The following is a 25,597-nucleotide window of genomic DNA, read 5'->3' as shown; positions in this document are numbered from 1 at the left end:
TCTACATGTATTATGTCGATGAGTTGCTGGAAAACTTTAGGATCTCCAACCTTGTCGCGATCCTCGACAACATTAAAAGCATTCGACGGAAGGACATATACCCCATATGGTATCCTAAATAACTTGAAGGTTGAACTAGGGGGAAAAACAGTAGAAATAGATGTTGAATTCATCGATGGGAATCTTGATTACAACATCCTACTAGGAAGACCATGGATCTATGCCATGGAAGCTGTTGTGTCGACCTATTTTAGAAAGATTGCATTCCCCTTTCAAGGGGGGATTACGATCGTCGACCAACAAAACTTCCTCCCTAATGGTTCACAAGTTACAAGAAGCATTCCCATGATCCATGGAAGCCCCCATTCACTTCAGAATATCGGAGTAGGCCTACTAAAAGATCCTATACTAATGGGAACTTTCGCTCTTCCACCTCCAATCGACTTGGCGGAAGTAGCGTCGATAGGTACCTGCAATATGATATCTTCCACGAAGATCTCAGAAGACGATATCGACATGGATCATGCAATGGTTTTGCCCCCAAGCCCAATAGAAATATTGTAGCAATCAATGTTTCTGGCATGGGAGGCGAACCCAAATCAACGCTCATCAAGCGTTTGGGTAGATAGGTCTAGAGAATATGGTACCCCTTTAGATCCTTGGTCGAGAGTGCATGGAACCGACGAAGGAATTCTACAATCAATGTTGATTGAAGGGACACCATGGAATGATTGCCACCATCGTTCCCTTCTTCCAGAATATGAAGAAGATACTCAAGATGACCTTTATCACCCTACAGTTTTTGAATTCCTATCAAATATTGTAAATACGGTGGATTCCGAGCGAAACTTATCCAATATTGAAGAGACTATAGCCATAAATATCTCGAGTAAAACAAATGTTGTAGAGAATATTTATGTCAGCAAAGGTTGTTCTCCTTCAGAACTGGAAATATATAACGCTCTTTTTCGCGAGTTCAGAGATGTCTTTGCTTGGTCATATGACGAAATGCCAGGCATTGACTCGAGTATCGTTGAACACGAAATTAAGATGTATCCAGATGTCAAACCGGTACGACAACGGCTCAGGCAGGTGCACCCCAAGAAAGTCACTGCCATTAAGGCAAAAGTTGAAAAACTTCTCCATGCTGGTTTCATCTACCCGGTTTCTCTAACCGATTGGGTATCGAATATTGTCCCTGTTATGAAGAAACAAGGGACAATTAGAGTGTGTGTCGATTATAGGGACGTAAACCAAGCTTGTCCAAAAGACAACTACCCTAGACCCTTCATCGACCAGATAATTGATGAATGCGCCGGATGTGAAATCTTTTCATTCATGGATGGATTTTCTGGGTATAATCAAATAAATATCCGCCCACAGGACCAGTCAAAGACTGCATTCGTTTGTCCGTGGGGCACATTCGCATATCAAAAATTACCCTTTGGTTTAAAGAACGTCGGGATGACGTCTCAAAGGGCAATAAATTATGCCTTCCATGACATCAAGAACATCGTTCAACCATACCTCGACGACCTTCCAGCTCATTCGCGAAAGCGGACTGATCATCCGCAGCATTTAAGAGCGATATTTCTACGTTGGCGACACTACAAGATACGACTCAATCTACACAAATGTGTATTTTGCGTCAGTTCTGGTCGTTTACTTGGATTTTTAGTCTCAAAGGATGGGATTCGTCTCGACCCTTGCAAGGTCCAGGCAATCATCAATTTGCCTCCACCTTCGAATTTGCTTCAGATTCAGAAACTCCAAGGGAAAGCAAACTTTCTGAGGAGGTTCATTCCAAATTACGCCAAACTTGCTAAAGGTTATACATGTCTTTTGAAAAAGGAGGTACCCTTCGTTTGGGATCAGGTTGCACAAGCTTCCTTTGATGATTTAAAGGATTCCTTAATAAAAGCATCATTAATGTACGCACCCGATTATCAAAGAGACTTTAACCTGTATCTTGCTGCAACAGATACGACCATCGCAATGGTTTTAGTTCAAGAAGTCGATGGAATTGAACACCCTATATATTATTTAAGTAAAAACTTAAATTATACAGAAAGTAAATATTCTTATGTTGAAAAACTAGCACTTGCAGTTGTTCAAGCGATACAAAGGTTTCGACACTATGTCCTCTTTCGGAAAACTACTATTTTGTCTGATTGCAACCCCATGACTTATATATTGTCGCGACAGTTGCTGGGGGGCAAATATTCAAAATGGATAGCAATCCTTCAAGAGTTTGATTTGGAATTCGTAAAATCCAAATCAAAGAAAGCTCTAGTTTTCACAGAATTATTGTGCGATCTCCCATCGTCGTCCAACGATGAAACATCCGAAGAATCAATCGTGGATGAGAATTTGTTTCTGATATCCACAAGCAATGAGTGGTACAGAGATATAATAATTTATCTCCAAACCCAAAAGTTTAGGCCTAACACCTCACTCAGAACAGAAACGTATACGATACCAAGCAAGAGACTACATGATCGTCGGTGATACGCTTTACCGTCGTAGTATCGATACAGTTTTGAGAAGGTGCCTCACCCATGCGGAGGCCGAAAAAGCCCTGAATGAGTGTCATTCAGGTGCATGTGGGGGGCATCAATCTGGATATGCTACAACACAAAAAATCTTACGAGCAGGATACTTCTGGCCAACCATGTTCAAAGATTGCATAACCACAGTCAGAAGTTGCCATTCTTGTCAAATTTTTGATAGCAAAGCCAGAAGACCACCCGCACCTTTACAGCCAATAGTTGTTGTTGGGCCTTTTGCCAAATGGGGCATCGATTTCATGACATGTAACCCCACCTCGACCGAGGGGCATGGGTATATTATAGTCGCTGTTGACTATTTTACCAAATGGGCCGAGGCAATGCCTACATTAGATAACACTGGTGAAGAAGCTGCCCTTTTCTTTTTCAATCATGTAGTCGCCAGATGCGGCGTACCACAGGCTATAGTTACGGATCATGGATCACATTTTGGCAATCACATGATGGTTGAATTAGCTGCTGAGCTAGGGCTATCTCACGACAGCTCTACCCCGTATTATCTGCAAGCCAACGAACAAGTTCAAGCGATCAACAACGTCCTGAAGCGTATGTTGCAAAGGATGATCAGAGTTCACAAAAGAAGGTGGCACCTAATCCTGTACTCAGCCTTGTGGGCTTACCGAACATCAGTAAGGAATGCGACCGGGTTCACACCTTTCCAACTGGTGTATGGCCTGGAAGCAGTCTTACCAGTCCAGTGTGAAATCTCGTCTCTTAAACTCGCAATTGATCTCCTCCCCGGAACTTCAGAAGAAGAGGCCCGTTTCTTGGAATTAATCCAATTGGATGAAACCCGTCGTGATGTCGCTTTGGCTAACGAAGCCCATAAGAAACGAGTCAAGGCGGAGTTCAACAAAAATGTCAAACCCCGTGTCTTCTCAGAAGGTGACTTGGTCTTGCTTTACGACCAAGAATCCGATAAATTGGGAGCAGGTAAATTTAATTCTTTATGGATGGGCCCCTATATTGTTAAACGAGTGTTAGCGAAAGGAGCCTACGAGTTAATGGATTATGATGGAATTCCACTGGCGCAACCCCATAATGGGTTGTACCTCAAGCGTTACTATGCTTAAATAGTAACCAGTATGCTTTTGTTGTATTTTGTTTTCGCTGAAGTGTTTGTTTTGGTCGAGTAATCCACCTTTTTACATTTATTGCAGATGTCAAACCTTTTGGAGACATGTGTTGGATATGCCGACGGAGCGAGTCGTAGTTCGCAGAACCTGTCCTCCGTAGCCTAGGCCATTTTTGATCCAAGCAGCGAGTTAGTAAGTTTCAGAGGTGTATGTATCGGTCAATCAACGAATAACATCGCTGAGTATAGCGCGTTGATAGAACTACTCTCTGATGCCATCACCCATGGTATACGCCGACTGATCGTCAGGCTAGACTCACAACTCGTAATACTACAACTCAATGGTATATATTCCGTCCGCAACCCAGCTATTTATCGCATGTTCCTAAGGGTTAAGATTTTGGAAAGACAATTTGATTTAATTCAATACCAACATATTTACAAAAACTTAAACACATTAACCGATTCATTTGCAAACTATGTGTTAGATAGACATTTGCGACATTTATAAAAAGAAACACATCATCAATGTTGTACATGTGGATCACATAACTCAACCAGAATAAAACCCAGAAAATAAAAATATATATATATATATAAGCTGTTTATGGTTTACATATAATGTTCTGTAACTAAGACAAAATCGGTCACATGACCCAAAAACTCAAAATGCTAGGGGGCACCCTAGTCTACTGATGCTCGTGATAGCACGTCATAGCCTGTGCGATCATGCGTAAGAGACGAGTCCATCGTCTAGGCACACCAGTAGTATGCCACTGCAATTGTAAAGGTAACTCGTCGATCCTCACATCTGGAATACCGAGAGTAAGGCTCTCAAACTGCTCCTGCACAGCTGTAAGGGTCTCGGCCACATCAAGGTCACGAAAGATAACCCTCCCGGCGGCCTCTCCTGCTGGGGCAGCGGCTGGCACTCTCAGGTGAACTACTGGACGAACAGGACCAACATCTGCATGCACACATGAGTTTGATTAAAGTCTTGATAGAATAAAGCACAAGGACATTATAAATAAAAACAGTAAACAATGATATGGTCGAAGATTTTACCAATAGCGCCCCACTGCTCGCCGTCTGGCAGTACTAAATCCGGATCACCCCGGAAGTCCATGCCAACATATGGATACTCGGAATAGACCATCTCCTGACGCTCAAACCACCTGAAGAAGGTATCGGAGAAAGAAATCTGAGATTGACCAGCATGCCTAGACATGTGGTCAACCCATCTCTGCATGCGTGGCTCGGTAGGAGAAGGCATGTCGAGTGCAATGTATTGTGGCTGCATCAGCGGTATCTTCTCCAAAGCAAAGGTGGTCAAAATAGAACCGAACCCAAAGTTCTTCAACCTCCCGTCCTTTACCTTGGTCAACTGACTTTTCATCTGAAGAAGTACTGAATCACACCAATTGAATATTTTCGGTTGGAGGCACTCCAAGGCATGCTGCATATAAGATCTGTTGGCTACATGAAGAGACGCACTACCGTCCATCCTACCAATAGTGTACAGGATAGACCTAAGGGACCTGTCAGCAACCTCACGGATAACGATCTTGCCATCTTTACTCGGCTGAGATCCTTCCCTGCAATACTAACGGACATAATCTCTCACAAAGTCACTCCCTCGGGCCGAACCTGACAAAGAGATGGGGGCACCCCGCCTCGACAAGCTAGTCAAGAAGTAAATGTCTACTTTGGTCAAGGGGATAGATTTGCCCCTAATCTGGAAAACTTGGTTGATAGGATCCCAAGCATCAAGCAAATACTTCAGTAGGTTGATCTGCTGTCTCATGTTAGAGATGCGGAAGAACTTCAGCAGACCACAGTTCCGCAGCGCGTTCACCGTAACCGGATCATGTAGGGAAATCATGTCCTCTTCTTCATGTTCTCGTTCTTGCCATGTAAGGGTCATTTTGCTCCAATATCTCTGAAAAACAAACGTGAGATGAGTTAGATCGTGGTTTTGATGAGAAACAGGGAAAAATTTTCATCAAAAACTGTGCAACAAAATCCTTTTCTGCGCCCAACGCACCTGCACAGTGTTCCACCTGCGTTGAAGGTCAAACTGCCTTCATACTGTTTGACATTCAGCGCAGGTTTCGAGTGCCCAAGGTGCGCTGATGGCAGAGAGACCCCATCAAACCCCAGGGGCTCAGAAAAATAGGAAATCAAGCACAGAATGCAGAAAGGAAACCATGAAATGAAAGAGCTCGGGCTTAGCTCCTACCTGGTCTGGACAACGCCGAGAATCGTCCATAGAATCTCCTGAAATCAGCTGATGAAAATCAAGGAGGAAGAGGCACCTCCAGAGCTCCAACAAACCAAGTTCAAATGAAATGGTAAAATGAGAGGTAAAAACACTTTTTAATAGCTTTTTACGTAGTTCAAAGTGAAATATTAGTGTTTTAATCTCATTTTCAAGCAAATGTTATTCATTTCTAACTAGTTTGATGCATCAATTGAGGGTACAGTACTATCTTTGAAAAGGCAAAGCTATTTATGGGAAAAAATCAAAACTAGACCATGTTATCGAGCAGTTTTAGCACATAGTTCATGCTCGTTAAAAAATAAACATAAGATCGAGCAGTTTTAGCGCATAGTTCATGCTCGTTAAAAAATAAACATAAAATCGAGCAAGTGTTTCGACCCGCGTTTAAGCTCGTTAAAAAATGAACTACCCTCCAGTAAATAACCACCGTGAATGTAACATTATCAGCCACTAAAGCCTTGGTCGTGTTTGCACCGTCACCTCCACTTTTCATTTGGCCAATCATTCCCCTCCATATTGATTGTTTACCCATTTTGAGGAACAGCTGCGAAGAGTGATTTCACTAGCCATCCTTGTGACACTGCCGTGATTGGAAAATTCCAAACCCTTACCTGGAATCAGCTGCTAACCCGTTTTATCACTCGTTCCTCAAAAGACGAGTCTTCTTTAAGCTCTTTTCATCTGACTCATAAAATATGAAAAGATTGCCGAGTTTTGGCCTTCCAGCTCTTTAAAGCGATCGGAAGTGCTATCCCTCCTTTAGATTTTAATCTTTTTGGACCTGAGGGATTATTGCACAAAAAGATCGAGCGCTTGTTTTGTTCGGCTCATTAAAACTATCTAAAATTCATCCCTTTTGTATTGTTTTATACTTTTTCGGACTTAAAGGATTAGATGACGAAAAAGGACTTTCGGAGTTGACTTTACGTACCTTTTCAGACTCTCTAAAAAGGAAAAGGACCGAGTTATCTTTGTCGTTAGACTCGTTAAAAACATTAAATAGCGACAAACTTGTCTTTAGACGAGAACGAGTTTCACTATCGCTAGGCTCGTTAAAACATAGCGATGGGTTTGCCCGAAGGGCAAATTATAGAACAAGCATATGTTATCCTCCTCAAGCTTGAAAAAAATAAAGAGGTACTGGTCAGCAATGACTGGGCAAAAATTGGGAAGAAACTCAAAGAAATTTATTGGTAGCAAGTCGCTCTTGAACATGACACTTCCACTCCGTGCCAGAGTCGGGTTGGGTTGTTTCATTCACCGGTCACATTGCCATGGTCTCGCCATACCATCCACCTTTGGGGTAAATGCTACCAATCCATCACACCAGTGTCACCGATATGTTCAAGAGAAGTCATCCAGAAAAGTCAACCGTGTCCCATGCACTACCATACATTATCCTTCATTCTTTCATGACCGCCACCCTGAACCATATATCATCAGATCGTTTTCACCTCCATCAAAATCATTTGCTCCGTTCCGTGTCACTGATGTGGGATACATTAAGGCCCTCCTTTGACGGATCGCTTCTTGTCGACATCAGCTCATTATCCAAGAAGTTGATCTAGGGACACCCCCTTCAGTACTTTGAAGCTTGCATGCCTCAATGGCAAGTTTCTCACTTCCAGCGACAGGTATACATCAATGACCTTCGACCGAAAGATTTTGTGTGGTGTTCGATGCCAAGTCCTTTATTCACACCACGTGAATTGTACTGCAGTACCTTGAGGGTCATTATCATTATCGGTGATTCCTCTCGTGCTTGTTAACGGTTTACCTCATTGACTGGTAATCATGCGATGTCTTTCCATGTTCGACTTCATAACATTTCTCACATGGATCGACTTGTACTTAGAGTGAAGATCGAACGAGTTTGAAGACCCCGGATCTAGTTTCATCCATCCAGGCTGCGATATATATTCAGGAAAAATAAAGACATTAACATGTACAACATTGCAGCACAGACAATCATCCTACCAAAGGATGATGATTTCAGCAGGATCATCAGTCTATCATCAGACAATTGTCTGTCTTATGTACATAAAAATGAATTTATAAAGCTGAGCATGGGAATGCCCGCCTCAGCTAGATCATGAAAACAGTATGAAAAATAATGTATTGTATTGTATCTTATTACAAGTCTCCTCCCAGCATTGGAAGAACTTCGGATCCTCCTAATAAAGCATTTCACCCAATAAACGGCCTCATACTTTAGGGGGCAACTGTTATAGACATTTTTGTGCCTTACAGCTATAAGCATGAAATGTCCATAATTCAAAGGATCCAAAGTCCCTAAAGATGTTGTTACAACTCCTAAAGGAACAAGGTCAACCAATGACAGCTTCTCCCATAAGTTCTCCACCAAAAACCACTCAGAAACAGTCAATTCAGGATCAATTCAGAGGCTCCACTAGCTGCCTGCGTTGAAATGCAGAGACTACACTGGCTAGGTGGACTACAACGCAGGTGGAAGCACTACCAGGGTGCACTGAGCGGGAAATGACAAATGGCAAGCTCATTCAACGAGGTGGAAAGACCCTGGAAGCTTACAGAATCTTCTCCAATGACACTTGCCTCAATGAATTCGACTAGTGATGAGTAAGAGGTTCTCAACCTCCAAGTGGAAGCAAGAACTGACAGAGAGAAGCCACAAGTCAAAACACAAGCTGACTCATCCTCTCTGCTTACATCTATATATGGATCTCTCACCCAGAGGTTCAGGAGGCTGGAATTTTGTACTTTGCAGGGAATTGTTGTTGGTTTGAGATTGAGATTAGTACATTGGGTGATTTATGCTTTGTTGGAGGAGAGGAAGGGATTCCTTTGCTGGGAGGTAGATGCTGGATCGAAACTCACTTTTTTGTATCTCCTCTTGGACTTTCTTATTCTGTCAATAAACTATTTGAGTTTCTCCTACATGCTGTGTACCAATGATGTTTTGTTATGCTTACATGTTTAGCTTAATCTGATCTTGAGCTTTTTATGAATGTATATCTGTATCTTTGTGTAGTTTCTCTCTCTTGTGATCTTGCAGGAATTCGGTGAAGCTGGGCCGGTGAAGGAGCAAGAAGCTGGGAGCTACTGAAGAGAGGAGTGATTTGGATCGACAAACTAGCGGAAGACACAGGTTAGTTACATCCTTCTTCCTCATTTACATTTCATAAAGAAGAATACTCAATTAGTTTACCTTGTTTGTTGCTAAGGCACTATCACACCTTAGAGTGGGATAGGGGCATTCTGAATTGGATACTTTTCCCAACAACACTTTTGCCAGCTTTCGCTTAACAATATAAGGACCATGCCACATAGGTACAAATTTTCCAGCCCTTAGCTTATCGTTTGCATGATCGTATAGTAAAACTAGGTCTCCTTCCGAAAAATTATGAGGTGTAACAGTTCGGTCGTACTGAGCTTTTATCCGTTTCACATGAGTTTCGATTGCTAATGCAGCAGTGCGTTGATTCTTATCTAACTGATCTAAGTACAAAAAATGTTTCTCCTCTTCAGAAGTGGCTGGGAGTAATTCTATGGCTATTTGCAATGATGGAATTTCGTATTCAATAGGTAACACTACTTCCAAACCATAAACCAGTTAATGTTTTCACTGAGGTTCGATATGCCCAAAGTGTTGAAAAGAACATGTTATGCCAATTTGACCTATGAATACCAATGATTCGTTGGATCATAGTGACTAGAACTTTATTCATAGCTTCAACCAGACCATTAGCTTGTGGATAATCTGGAGTAGAACTATCGTGACGGAGGCCAAGTTGATCTGTCAGTTCAGTCATCATGATGTTTCGAAAATGACTTCCATGATCAGTAATAATAGCTTGAGGAACACTGAATCTAGCAATTATATGATTGAATACAAAAGTTGCAGCAATTTTGTTGTCTGTCGAAAATGTAGGCATCACCTCGGACAACTTAGTAAAATAATCTACCGCTAGGATGATATATGCATCAATTTGTTGGCCGGATTAATCGATCTTGCGGAAAAGTCCGATCTTCCTAGTATCAAAAGATATCTAGCAACAAGCAGGACAAACAAATCTGCCTTTCTCTAAACATATACGATTCATAAACAAAAACTATAGAGGTGTTTAGTCCGTACGTTAAGTCCAACGCTAGTTTGTAGCAGCCATCCTTCAACCGTCAGAAAGAGTTTCCTTTTGAGAACGTGCAATCACAAATAAGCACACATCAAATAACACCTGCATAGCTAATATCATAAATCATGTTCATTATGGTGATGAAGGAATCCATAAAATAAATCATAAAACAATAGCTTATTGAGAAAAACAAACTTATTTGTATTAACTTTGAAGTAGAAGAACCTTACAACCTTTTCAGCCTTGATGTTGAAAAATCTCTTCCCAGGGTCCGAAAAAGGAATCTCCTTTAATTTGACAAGCCTCACACTCTTCCAAATGAGATCAAAGAGGTATGTAATCTCTCCTCACAAAAGCTCAATTAGGAAGACTAAGTTCCAGCAGCATTGCACCTCAAAAATATTCAGCTTTCAACCTCCCAAATAACCAGCCCAATGCTTCATTTTATAGTGCAGAGGAAGGAGGTTACAGGCCCACCTATGAAGGGATAGAGTCCTCCTTCAAAGGGATAAGCTCCTCACATCAAGGGGTTAGCTCCTTAAGGTATGGGATGCATGAACCTTAAGAAAACGAACTTTCCACCTCAAGATTCCTTCCAGAAGCTTCTAGAAATGACTCAAATTGAGTTTTTAAGAATATACTTGCGCCTTTTTAACTTTTACAGGGGTCTGCACCCATAACACAGAGACAAAGCGGTCAAGTGCTCAGGAGACATGACCATTAGGTGCGAGACAATAGGTAATGCTAAGAGAAAGTGCGAACCAAAGTTTTAGAGACTTTTGAGGGATTTCTCTTATTTTCAAGGCTTGATATGAGGAACTGAGGCTTAAGACTTGCAAAGGAGGTAAGTATGAGTGGTAATGGACTCACAGAGATTGTAGAATATCAAGGTGACAATTGTTTTTGCAACAGATTGCCCCCTAAAGTGCGAAATCTGTAATATATGAAGATAGATTTTGTCATCTATGAAGAGTGAAGTACTTTATCATTTCAAGGATCATCATGTGGACACCCCAGTCGAAACCTGTAAAAACATTCAATACACATATCATCGGTGCGGTAGGAATTCCCATACTCAGATCAAAACTGACTAGAATACTGACTAAATTGTTCTGATAGAGTAATGATTTTGTAATACATCACGAGTATAGACATATGTAGGCACAGTATGGGTATAGCCATCTATTTATGAATAGTACATTGTATAATGAATAATAAAATTCCTCGCAGCCTGGATGGTAGAAACTAGATCCAGGGTCTTGATTTTTGCTTCCCGAACTAGTACGATTCTATCCATGTGAATGAATGTATCGAAGTAGAACATGGTAGAAACCACTTGATTACCAGTCAATGATGTGAACTGTTAACAAGTGTGAGAGAAACCACCAGTAATGTCAATGGCTCTCAAAGTACTCATTACAATCCATGAAATGTGAATAACTGAGCTAATGTCGAACATGTCATAGAGTCCTTTGATCGAAGGTCAATGATGCAAGCTATCATCGAAGATGAGAAACATGCCATTAGGTTATGCAAATTCCAAGGTACTGATGATTTCTAGACTATCTTTCTAGATAATGAGCTGAAGTTGATAGAAAGCAATCTGTCGTAGGCAAGCCCACAACACGAAATCATAGATCAAGTTTTGAAGAAATATATTTGGCAAGGACTAACTCGGGGGTGGTAAAAATGGATGACAGATATTTTGCAGATGAATAGTTTATTTGAACTAACCTCTTGAACATATAACAATACTGCAGATGGTTTGGTAACAATTGACCCAAAGCTAATACCCAGAAACCTGCTGAAGACTTTCAATATGGTTTGATTAACTGTTAGGCAAAGGATTTTCCCAACCCAAGTGAACAAAAGTTTTGTGTTCAAGAGTGGTTGATGGGTTTTTACATAACAAAGTATAACAAATAGGTTCATTTTCTCTCTTTTCCCCCACCATTTCTGGCAAGTACCTCTTTATTTTTGACAAGCTTGAGGAGGATAACATTTTCTTGTTTATAAGCTCATCCTTCGGATGAGTCCAACTTAGTTTGAAATTTGAACCCTAATAAGGAGTTGTTCGTTCCTTTTAAAATTGAACATTTCCTTTACTGTTAAATTTTAACGAGTCCAGTATAGGATAAACTCAGTGTTTTTCATAAATTTGTGTTTTTCATGGGTGTCATTTTTCATAAATTTGTGTCCCTCAAACCCGAAAAAGTATAAAATAATACTTGAGAGAACCGCTTGACCATTACGATCAAGGAATACTTTTCATAATTAGTGGCTCCGATCCGAAAAAGTAAAAAAGCGATTGAAGACACATCGTTTTAGGACCAGTATCAAACTTGAAACGACAAAATTCTGGCGATCTTTTCATGTTTATACGGTCAGAAAAGAGCTATAAGTGGACTGCCTTTTAAATTTCGTTTAACGACCTTAAAAAGGAAGAAACTCAGCAATATTTTCATATTTTACGAGTCAGAAAAGAGCTTAAAGAGGACTCCAGTGTTTCACTTTTTCGTATGTTTTTGAAAGAGCCCGAAAAAGTGATAGAAGTACTCCTTGTTGCAAATGATAAATTTTCCGTTAAAAATCCAATATTTTGCACAAAAACTCAAAACATTACTCATACCTGTTTAAGATAAATAAAAACGTATCAAAAAGTTACCTTTTTAAAGTGAAAAATAAATAAATTAAAAATTCATTTATTCAAAAAATCTTATAAAAGGGGCTTTTGTAAATTCATTTTTACCATTTGATTTCAGAGTGAGAAGTGAGAGTTTTTGGGTAAGAAACTTCCTGTGAAGATTGCGGAAAATCCGTCCATTGGAATCGGAAACCGTCAGCTCGAGGTAATCCACATCATCCTTATCTTGCATTTCAACCGTTTACATTTCGTTTTTAGCTTGAAAAACAATTTTTAAAGGAGAATTTGGTTTAGATAATCACTCGCGAGGGTCTGTAGGTGCAACATGCAGCCCCTGCGGACCCCGACTTTTTTCTACAAAGAAAAATGTCGTGGGTCTGCACCTATTGCCCACGATGAGTGTGGACCTAGGGACTGTCTGTAACCGGTGGGTGCGGACCCCATGAAATGGATTTTAAATATTCAAATTATTCCATTTCCACCCAAAAAATTTCGAACTGAATTGTTCTAATACGTCTTTTTTGCACTGTAGGACATACAAAATACTTATAAGGCTAGAGAGCGATTGGTCGTCCTAGACCCACATCTGCATTTAAAACTTTTTATTATTAGTTTTGGACAATTTAAAAAACAAAAAAATTAGTTAAAACTTAGAAAGTGTTGAAAATTATTTTACCTGAATCATCCCACTGCTCTCCTATTGGAAGAATCATGTCTGGGTCACTGTGATAATCCATCTCGGCATATGGAAAATCTTGAATCACAAAAAGTTGGTTCCTCAACCAATGAAAATACTGAAGCAGAAATCGAACAACCTCTAAACCCTCCTCAGGATGATGGGCCATCACTGCAACCCAACGCATTATCCTAGGCTCTTGAGGAAGACCAGCATCAACAGAAAGCTGTTGTGGTACCAGCATAGGGACCCTCTCTAGACCAAAGCTCACAACTAGGAAACCGTATCCAAAGTTTTTTAGTTGTCCGTTCTTTGCTCTAGTCAGTTGGCCTTTTACATTCGCCAACACAGCTTCGCACCAGTTGAAGATGGTACCTCAATAATAGTCTACAACCATCTGCATTTGGGATCCAATAGCTACATGCAATGCTGCACTCCCACATAGTCTGGTGACAGTGAATGTAATAACCTTAAGTTCAAGGTGGTTTATTGTTTTAATGTCGATCTATTTTTCCTTTTTTTGATCATTGCAAAACTCCAATCGGAGACCAGCAACAGAATGGCCACCTAGCCTAGTCCCTAAAAGAGATAATCGTTCGTCTCTCTTGGGAAAACCAGTCAAGAAAAATATGTCCTCTAGCTCAATTTCGAGCCGGTGGCCACCAATCATGAAACACTGGTCCTGTATATTCCACCTGTCGACCAGCCATTGCAAGAAGTCTACTTGGGCCCTCATGCCTGGTATGGCCTACAATTTAAACAGTCTACATGCTCATGCTGGCATAAATGATGATGGATCTTGCCGCAATAAATCATCCACCCTCATTGAATGCATTGAGAGCATGCAAACTGTTTAAGTTCTGGGCCATACCAGGCATGGGTGCCCAATTAGACTTCTTGCAATGGCTGGTAGACAGGTGGAATATACAGGACCAGTGTTTCATGATTAGCGGCCACCGGCTCGAAATTGAGCTAGAGGACATATATTTTTTGACTGGTTTGCCCAAGAGAGGCAAACAATTATCTCTTTTCAGGACTAGGCCAGGTGTCCAGTCTGTTTCTGGTCTCCGATTGGAGTTTTGCAATGATCAAACAAAGGACAAACGGATCGATATTAAAACTATCGACCGTCCTGAACTTAAGATTGTTGCATTCACTGTCACCAAATTATGCGGGAGTGCAGCATTGCATGTAGCTACTGGATCCCAAATGCAGATGGTTGTATACTGTTATTGAGGTACCATCTTCAACTGGTGCGAGGCTGTGTTGGCGAATGTGAAAGGCTAATTGACCAGAGAAAAGAATGGACAGCTAAAAAACTTTGGATACGGCTTCCTCGTTGTGAGCTCTGGTCTAGAGAGGGTCCCTATGCTAGTCCCACAACAACTTTCTGTTGAGGCTGGTCTTCCTCGAGAGCCTAGGATAATGCGTTGGGTTGCAGTGATGGCCCGTCATCCTGAGGAGGGTTCAGAGGTTGTTCGATTTCCACCTGAGTATTTTCATTGGTTGAAGAATCCTGGTGACCCAGACATGATTCGTCCACCAAGAGAGCAGTGGGATGATTCAAGTAAAATCATTTTCAACACTTTCTAAGTTTTAACTAATTTTTTTGTTTTTTAAATCATCCAAAACTGATAATAAAAAGTTTTAAATGCAGATGTGGGTCCACAATGACCAGCCGCTCTCCAGCCTTATGAGAGGAGACACCCAACTGCAGCAGTACCAGCTCCATAGGACCAATCTATAGAGAGCCTGACCGAATTGGAGAATCATCTAGAGCGTTTGACAGCAGATATTGTAGAGACTAGCATAGATGATATTCAACTTAGGTTACAGCGATATGTGATTGGGGTCCCAAGACCTTTTAGGAGGTTCCTTTGTAGGGTGGCCCGAGCAGTGGTTTCTTATCGTGACCATCACCAGGGATAGGATGATTGCTTTTGTAGACTCACATGACATTTCTGTCTTTTTGTATTATCATTTTTGCCGATCATAAGGTGTTTTTCAACCTATGATTGAAGATGATGTATATTTGACACACTTCTATGCTATGACATATCACTATTACTAGCTATCTTGTGTAACCTGTTATTGAATTTGTTTTAAATTTACTATTTTGATTATTACAAATGTCTATTTATCATACGAGAAGCAACTTCATCTGCTAATGTATTTAAATATCTTGGAATATGTTGATATTCAATGTGATCAAATTCACGTTCCAAGAGACGAAATATAAAAAATAATCTTAATAACACTGGATTTCTAATGGCATAAACCCCATTAAGTTGTGATACAACGAGTTTAGAATCTAACCTAACAATCAATATCTGAATCCCAAATGAGATGGATTCAAATAATAACTCAATCACTGCACTATACTCTGCAATGTTATTCGTTGTTTGACCAAGGCTTACCCCATGCATAGATACTAACTCATCAGAGGGTGAATAGATAACCCAAGCTGCGGAAGAAATGTTCCATGTAATACGACAAGAACCATCAACAAAACCAATGTATGTTTGAAGAGACGTCGACATCTATAATATCAAGAGTAAAACCAAGATAAGCAGGAATAATGATAAAAACACTCTCTAAACTAGGGACACTTTTCTAATCTAAAAGACACCGGCTATAAAAAAAAAAACTAATCTAATAAAAATATCCACATCAAAATTTAAGCATAATATCTCTTAAGATAAAGCCCATTTCTGGGTTCACCCAAAGAGACACTGTCAAAATCTACCAATTCATAGACCCCTTTTGCCAGCTTTCACTTAACAATATAAGGACCATGCCACATAAGTACAAATTTTCCAGCCCCTAGCTTATCGTTTGCTTGATCGTATAGTAAGACTAGGACTCCTTCTGAAAAATTACGAGGTGTAACATTTCGGTCGTACTGAGCTTTTATCCGTTTCGCATGAGTCTTGATTGCTAAAGCAGCAGTGCGTCGATTCTCATCTAACTGAGCTAAGTACAAAAAACGTTTCTCCTCTTCAGAAGTGGCTAGGAGTACTTCTATGGCTATTTGAAATGACGGAATTTCACATTCAATAGGTAACACTACTTCCAAACCATAAACCAGTTGAAAAGGAGTGAAACCAGTTGATGTTTTCACTGAGGTTCGATATGCCCAAAGTGCTGAAAATAACATGTTATGCAAATTTGACCTATGAACACCAATGATTCGTTGGATCATAGTGACTAGAACTTTATTGATAGCTTCAACCAGACCATTAGCCTCTGGATAATATGGAGTAAAACTATCATGACGCAGGCCAAGTTGATCTGTTAGTTCAGTCATCATGATGTTTTGAAAATGACTTCCACGATCAGTAATAATAGCTTGAGGAAGACCGAATCTAGCAATTATATAATTGAATACAAAAGTTGCAGCTATTTTGTCGTCTGCCGAAAATGTAGGCATCGCCTCGGCCCACTTAGTAAAATAATCTACCACTAGGATGATATATGCATGCCCCCTGGCCGAGTGAGGGTTACAAGTAATAAAGCGAATACCCCACTTTGCGAAAGGACCAACAACAATTATAGGGTGGAGGGGAGCGGGTGGAGCGAGCATCTTACGATAAAAAATTTGACAATTGTGGCATTTCCGGACTGCATAGATACAATCTTTAAATAAGGATGGCCAGAAATAACCAGAGCGCAATATCTTTTGGGCTGTGGCATACCAAGACATATGACCGCCACATGCTCTAGAGTGAAATTCATTCAGAACATTTCCAGCTTATTCATGAGTTAGACAACGTCAGAAAACAGAATTCACCCCACAACGATAGAGTGTATCTCCAATAATATTGTATTTTTGGGATTGGAAAAGTATTTTCCGTCGCTGAGATCGTGAGATTTCAGGCTAAAAATATTGGGTTTGGAGATAAACAATAATATTTCCATACGATGGATCAAGAGTACATATAAGAAACAAGGATTCGTCCCCAATGGGCTCTTTCTCCATAGTTTCAGTATCAGTACGTGGGAAATCACATATCAGTTCCACAAAAACCAAAGATTTCTTTGCGTTGGATTTTTCAAATTCCATGTCAAATTCCTACAGGATAACTATCAATTTGGAATACTTTCCCCCTAGCAATTGTTTGGTCAAGATGTACATTATAGGGTTACAGTAAAAAATTACCGTAGTTTTACGTAATAAGATGTAGTGATGAAATCTTTGGACAGCTTGAACAGCTGCCAAGGCCAAGTTCTCCACATGCGAATATTTAATCTCTGTCGGATGCAAAGTTTGACTAAGATATTAAATCACATGTTCACTGTTGAATTCATCTTCCTAAACTAAAACCATCCCAATGGTGGAATGAGAAGTGGCAAGGTACAAAAAGTAATCCTGTTTGTAATTGGGAGGATGCAGTAACGGTGCATGGGTCAACATGTGTTTGAGTGCATTAAAAGATTTGTTAGCTATCTCATCCCAAAAGAATGGAGTATTCTGTTTAAACAACCTAGTAAAACATTTTGTTATCTCGACTTAGTTAGGAATGAAACGACGTAAAAAGTTTGCTTTCCCTTGCAAACTTTGGAGTTGGCGAAGAGTCGAAGGAGGAGGTAATTCTATGATAGCTTCAACCTTCGAGGGATCAACACGAATGCCAACTTTTGAAATGACAAATCCCAGTAAACGACTCGTTTCTACACAGAAAACACATTTGTGTGGATTGAACCTAATTCGATAATGCCTACATATCATAAAGATAGCTCGTAAATGAGTGAGATGATCGGCTCTACGTAATGAATGGGCATGTAAATCATCGAGATAAGGCTGCAAAATGTGCTTGATGTCATGAAATGCATAAGAAATAGCCCTTTGAAAAGTTTCTCCAGCATTCTTCAATCCAAAAGGTAATTTGCAATAAGAAAAAGTTCCCCATGGACAAATGAAAGCCGTTTTAGGTTGATCAACAGGGTGTATGTTGATTTGATTGTAACCGGAAAAACCATCCATAAAGGAGAACATTTCACTTCCGGCACAATCGTCAATAATTTGATCGATATAGGGCGTTGGTTAATTGTCTTTAGGACAAGCTCGATTAATATCCCTATAATCGATACATATTCTTATCGTTCTTTTTTTTGTTCACAGGAACAATATTCGATACCCAATCCATTAAAGCAATTGGATAAATGAAACCTGCACAAAGTAATTTCTCAACTTCAGCTTTAATAGCAGTGGCTTTTCTTGGATGTATCTGACACAAATGTTGCCAGACAGGTTTAGCATATGGGTAAGTTTTAATTTCATGGACAGCAATTGATGGATCAATTCCTGGCATTTCTTCATATGACCAGGCAAACACGTCGTGAAATTCTTGAAATAGGGCTTTATAAGTTTGGATTTCATCGTCCGTATAAGAAGCACCTATATGAATGTTTTCAATAATTCCAGGTTTAACTAAAATGTCAATAGGAACCGCTTAAGAGATATTTCCCAAATTTAACTTATAATCAGGATGTTGCAATGGATTCTGTGGTTCTTTGACATATTCAGTAGTAAAAATAGATGAAAAATCATTTTCAAAATGTCAAGCTCAGGTAAAAACAAAGATCGATGATGAAGATCTTCCCATGGTAAATCATCAATAGACAAAAGTTCACGAATCTTCTCATCAATATGAATAGGCTCAGAAAATGTTGCTGAAACTGAGGTTAATATTGAAATTGATTCAAGGGGACTCAAAGGCATCATATTACCAAATGAATCCACCTCAGAATCGGAAGGTACGATCCAAGGATAATCAAAAGAAATAGTGTTCGATTCAATCATATGAATAGTTGCAATAGAAGGTGATACGTTAGGAGGAGGGAAGGAAAAAGTTCCTAGTAAACCAGAATCTTTAATCAAACCTACCCCAACATCCTTGTAAGGGATAGTTGTTTTACCGACATGCTGAATACTATCTAAAGAGGTTGGGTCAGATGAAAAATAAGTCAGCTGATCTATCGTAACGATCTTTCCATTATGAGGAAACTTGATAAGCCGAAAGACTGATGAAACAATAACAGTCATAGCGTAAGACCAATTGTGACCCAAGAGAAGGTTGTAATCTAGAGGGGCATCAACCACTTCCACATCTAGATTTACAGTTTTTCCTTCGACCACTATAGGTAAATCCTGCAAAATGCCAAAAGGCTGGAACCCTTGGCCATCAAAAGCCTTTAGAATCATCGGGGACTGATTGAGTGTCAGAGAACCAAGAGGTCTCCAACACTGGATCAACATAATACACATAGAAGCTCCCTCATCAATCACAGTCCGAAAGCAAGGTCTGTCTTTGACTAACACTGGAATCTGGAAAGCCATTTGATGAGGTAGGGGAGGTGTACTATTCTCTAAATTGAAGATTATTAGGTTCAAATCCTAAATGTCAACAACTCCTATAGCTGACAATAGTAATTTATGCTATGCTGGGCATGATTGCAGCACCTCCAAAGCCGACATTACTAAGGGGGAAATAGCTAAGTCTTCAACAATGCTATAATCCTGAGCAACTCTCGCATGTGGATCGAAAGATGATTTCTGAAGTATACCTTTAGTAGGCGGTTTGATTACTAAGTCAGGGTTAGGTTTCTCGATCTGTAGCGGATCAGAACTAGGAGGAGTTGTAGTTGATGGGTTTGAATTAGAAGATTCTGCTTCTTTACCACCAACAAGATTTTTACTACCATAATCTTGCAATCGCATCGCAATCCTGACATGATACATCATCATAATGGGTTCTTCTGAGGCATTTGAGGAAGAACCGATCATCTTACTATCTTGATTAGGAAAAGGATCCTTCAAGACAACAGGCGTTTGAGAACCTTTGACGATTTTCGAAACCTCTACTCGATGTGGGTAGTCTCTTGTAAAATGCTCCTTGTCACAAATGAGACAAGGATAGCGAGGTTTACGTTTCTCATCAGTAGATTCATTTTTATCTGTTTTCTCTTTTTAGTTTTGTTTATTTTTCTTCTTCCCCTTCTTTTTACCACCGGATTTTGATTTGGTCGTAGATGATTCTACGACATGGATATTGGCAGAAGTTTCAGCGGAAGAGTCTCCTGTCGAGAAATCTGGTAAAGTTATAATAGGAGAAGAATTCTTTGAATATTTCTTCTTGATTTTGGTACTAGCTGAACCAATCATACCATCAACGGCATGAGACCCTGAAGGAGCTGCAGTTATTTGATTATGTTTTGGAAGGTTGGGGATTTTTTCATGTAAATTACCTGACTGCGTATAGACGAGGTCAAGGTACTAAGCCTGAGAAATTACTTACTCTTCAGTAACAACTCTTGCCTTAGCTACATCTTCAGTGATTTTAGGTAATAATGATTTTACGAACCATCCCGTTAAAATTTGATCCAGAATAAAAACATTCACTAAACGCCTTCTACGTTGCCATTCATGAATACGATCAGAAATATATGTGGATGTGGATTATTTTACTGAAGTTAATAATTTCGTGCCATTGTCGTATCTGATAGGCAACTGAAAATGAGTTAAGAAAAAAGTAGCTAAGTGACTAAAATTATAAAAAGAGCCTCGTGGTAACTCAATGTACCATTTGGTAGAAAGACCAATCAGAGTTCGTTGAAAAAGACGTAAGTTAATTGAATCATCAACGATGGAATTAGATGCACACTAAGGTGATAAGTCATCACATGATTTGACGGATCCTCTCTTGACTTACCCTCAAACTTCAAGATATCATTGGGCAACTTATTAGGCATTGGCGACCAATACGGAAGATAGTAAATTGGATCATTCGTAGGGTGCGACAAATCAGGTAAGTCCAAAGTTTCAATAAAAGGTAACCGACGGTTAGGGTCTCGAAAACCTTGGGTAATAAGACTAGCCCCAGGAGGAGGATATTCAGGATAACCTAGAATTGGATTTACATTAGGAATATTATAACCTCCCGGAAAACCAAGATTAACTGGACCAAACTGGGGTTGTTGAGGCTACTGATAAGCATAGCCAGGGTATGGTTGATACTGATAAACTGGGTTTTGTACAGTAGGACCAGATTGATATTGTCCCTGGTATGGTTGATAAGTGAATTGCGGTTGACTTCTGACAATCGTACTTGGACCAGCTTGTCCTGCAGACATCTGGACCGAAGTCTGAACTATGGGTCCTGCCTGAGGTAAAGAGGCCTGAGGAGTTGGCACTGACACAGGAGCAGTAGAAATCGGAGCTACTGATACTCTAGAAACAAGCGTGGTAGGTCTAACAGAAGCCACAACAATTGCAGCAGCAGTTTGAGGTGGAGTTCAAGGTGAACTGGGCCCAGGCTATTGAACTATACCAGATGCAGAGGTTTGAACAGTAGGCTGGACAGGTTGTTGGGTTGAACCAAAAACCAAAGGTTGTCCAGGTTGACTTGATAACTGCAGATTAGGTTGCATAGTCTGTTGAGATGGATCCCACACCATATTCATTCTGGGGTATGGACCCATAAAAGTTTGTGCATATGGAGGACCATAACCTAGTTGAACGTAGGGTTGATAATTAAAAGGAACATTTCGAGCTCCTTGTAAAAATGGTTGACCAGAAGGTGGTTGGAAACCTTGAGTTTGGTATTGACCTTGAGGTTGATAACCTTGAGGCACGTACTGAAATTGGGGTTGACCTTGAGGTATATATTGAAAATGCGGTTGACCTTGAGGTATGTACTGTCCTGATGGTATGTGCTGTCCTTGAGGTTGCCCCCCCAGGCAGTAACTGACTACCTTGAGGTTACCTCCCAGGCAGTAACTAACTACCTTGAGGTTGCCCCCTAGGCGGTAACTGACTACCTTGAGGTTGCCCTCCAGATGGTAGCCGACTACCTTGGGGTTGCCCTCCAGGTGGTAACTGACTACCTTGAGGTTGAGGATTTGGAATACTACCAGACATCATAAGCATTTCTTCTGCATTCAACACTCGAGTTCCATTATTGCCAGTTGATAACTCATGTTTAATGGGTTGAGGAGGTGCTCCTGAAAAAGTACCGGTGAGTGATTGGCACCCCGAAGGAACATAAGGACCACCACATAAAAATGTTTCCGGTGTTTGGAAAAACATAGATGACTATCTTGTCATATTCAATGGAGTATAATAACCTCTTGGTGTCGGATGAAAAGGAATTCGAGGTGGTGAGAAACTAAGACCTGGGCTTTCTAAAAAAATTTTCAATGATACGTACCAAACGTCACTCCTGAAGGGACTGTAGAATATTGATTCATGCTCCTTAAGCTCTAAAGTTGGTTGATTTTCAGGAAGAATTATATCTTCGTCCGGACTAACAAGTTCTTCAATAGAAATGAGGTCAGATGGAAGATTTTGGGTAATTATATTTCCTACCCTGGGTGAACCAAGACCACTAGAGGTTGGAGAAGCAAATCCTGAAGATGGAGTAGCAGGTTCAGTTTCAGGCTCAGAAATTTCAGGTTCTTCAGCTAATTCACTAGTAGGAGAAATACTACCGGTAACTTCAGAAAATGAAATTGGCTCTTGAATGTACTATGTTGTTTGTACTTGATAATCAGGATGAACAATTAAAGATGACTCTCCAGCTTCTGGAGATCTAACTCTACTGTCACTAAGTGATACAAGAGCTCGTAGCCCTTCAAGTTGGCTTGGTGTATACTCAGGAAGTTTCCCCTAGAGTCTACGAGATTGTCTCAGTAATTTATCCACGGTTAAATCTTTAATTACTCACACATAAACAAAGAAAATTTTAATAAAACCACATAAAGTCTCTAAAGAAATAAACAATCTAAAACACACACCAAAAAAAACTAAGAGTTCAAACCACACACAAACAGTAACTTCCCATACTAAAAACATTAGTTGGTGATGAAATCCAACATCGTAGAATTTTAATACAGAAAGGGTGGTTGGAACAGTTACACCAAAAACCTACTTAATGAAACAGACTGGCAGAAGTTTCTTCACAAAACCATCTCGAATGAAGAGAACCCCCCCAAAGAGTCCAAGTGAGTCTAGTCGACGTCTGCTCCAGGTACAGACCCGTCCTTCACCGTCACCTTAGGAAATAATCTTAAGTTTATGGACACTGAGGTTACCAACAACAACAAATACAACTAGGGGAACAGTCTACGATCCAATCTACACGCAAGGGCAAAGTAACAAAGCTCAATCCCCTTGAAGGCTCCTCGACATGATCAATTCTAGGTTTACCAACAAGTTACCCCAGGCTCCTCGACAATGGTTAATCTGAGGTTTACCGTTTCAATAGCTATATCCTACCACAAGATATAGCTACTTGTTTGTTTGTGGTAGGAAATAAACAAGTAGCTATATCTTTTTTCTTTTTCAATAAGAACTCAAAACGAGACTACTAATTATGCTCACAATAAATCCCTTTTCTTTTTCAAAACTCAAAACTACAAAAAACAATTTCTTTCAAAAGAGAATTACAATTTCTAGAAAACACTCAAAACTACAAAAAACTAATCTTGAGATCTAGAAACTTCTAAAAACCTAATTGTATCAAAGCTTCAATTCTTTTTGAGGACGTTTTACTTGGTTGTTCAGTAAACTAAGGATTAATTCATTCAGAATAACAAATCAATCAAAAAACATCCAAATATGTTTTCTTTTATAAAAATGAAATTCAAAACTTATAACCGAGTTCGTTCAAAGATTTGCAAAGATAAAATTAAGTCTATTTCTCACGAAGGATAGATTTCACAAACCAGTCAAACTCGTCAAGAAGACAAAAAGACACTAGGGTAATCTAAGGTTTCTCACGCTTCTTATCTTTGAGTCACTACATAGACCAAGTGAAAACCACTCCAGGCATGCAAAACTTCTAGAAAATCATCTAAAACAAAAATGCCAATGGAACTCACTCACAAGAGATTTTTGACAGAACACATGCAGATCTGGGTAGACACTAAAAGCCGTAAATAAAACCTAAACTTAACTGGAAGAAAACATTTTTAGGTTTTTCAAAAAAAATTACAGGGTCCACGGGCCTCCAGAAGCACAAGATGCGGTACCGCTCTGTCTGTAAAGCGAAAGTACGGCCCCCTGAAAGCTTTCAAAAAACAAAAAAAAATTCAAATCCTAAAAGCTACCCAATCCCACACACATCAAGAAAAAACCAGAAGCAAGAATAAGTTTCTCAAATCAAAGACAAAGGAAAACCAAAAACCAAATTCAGTTCCCCAGCGGAGTCGCCAATTTGTTGGCCGAATAAATCAATCTTGCGGAGAAGGGCGATCTCCCTAGTATCAAAAGATATCTAGCAAAAAGCAGACAAATAAATCTATCTTTCTCTAAACATATACGATTCATAAATAAAAACTATAGATCTATTTAGACCCTACCTTAAGTCCGACGCTATTTTGTAGCAACCATCCTTCAACCATCTGAAAGAGTTTCCTTTTGAGAACTTGCAATAACAAACAAGCAAACATCAAATAACACCTACATAGCTAATATCATAAATCATGTTCGTTATGGTGATCAAGGAATCCATAAAATAAACCATAAAACACAGCTTATTGAGAAAAACAAACTTATTTGTATTAACTTTGAAGTAGAAGAAACTTACAACCTTTTCAGCCTTGATGTTGAACAAGCTCTTCCCATGGTCTGAAATAGGAATCTCCTTTACTTTGAAAAGCCTTAAACTCTTTCAAATGAGATGAAAGAGGTATGTAATCTCTCCTCATAAAAGCTCAATTAGGAAGACTAAGTTCCAGCAGCATTTCACCTCAAAAATATTCAGCTTTCAACCTCCCAAGTAACCAGCCCAATGCTTTATTTTATAGTGCAAAGGAAGGAGGTTACAGGTCCACCTATGAAGGGATAGAGTCCTCCTTCAGAGGAATAAGCTCCTCACATCAAGGGGTTAGCTCCTTAAGGTATGGGATGCATGAAACTTAAGGGAACGAACTTGCCACCTCAAGGTTCCTTCCAGAAGCTTCTAAAAATGACTCAAAGTGAGTTTTTAAGAATATAATTGTGCCTTTTTAACTTTTATAAGGGTCTGCACCCATAACACAAAGGCAGAGAGGTCAGGTGCGTAGGAGACATGAATATTAGGTGCAGGACCGCATGTAATGCTAAGAGAAAGTGCGGAACCAAAGTTTTAGAGACTTTTGGGGACTTTCTCTTATTTTCAAAGCTTGATATGAGGAACTGAGGCTTAAGACTTGCAAGGAAAGTATGAGTGGTAATGGACTCACAAAGTTTGCACAATGTC

Source organism: Pinus tabuliformis, chromosome J (assembly GCF_031772625.1).
Source record: "Pinus tabuliformis cultivar Carrire ecotype Pingquan chromosome J, CPIR1, whole genome shotgun sequence".
Classification (NCBI taxonomy): domain Eukaryota; kingdom Viridiplantae; phylum Streptophyta; class Pinopsida; order Pinales; family Pinaceae; genus Pinus; species Pinus tabuliformis.
This window is presented reverse-complemented; position numbering follows the sequence as displayed.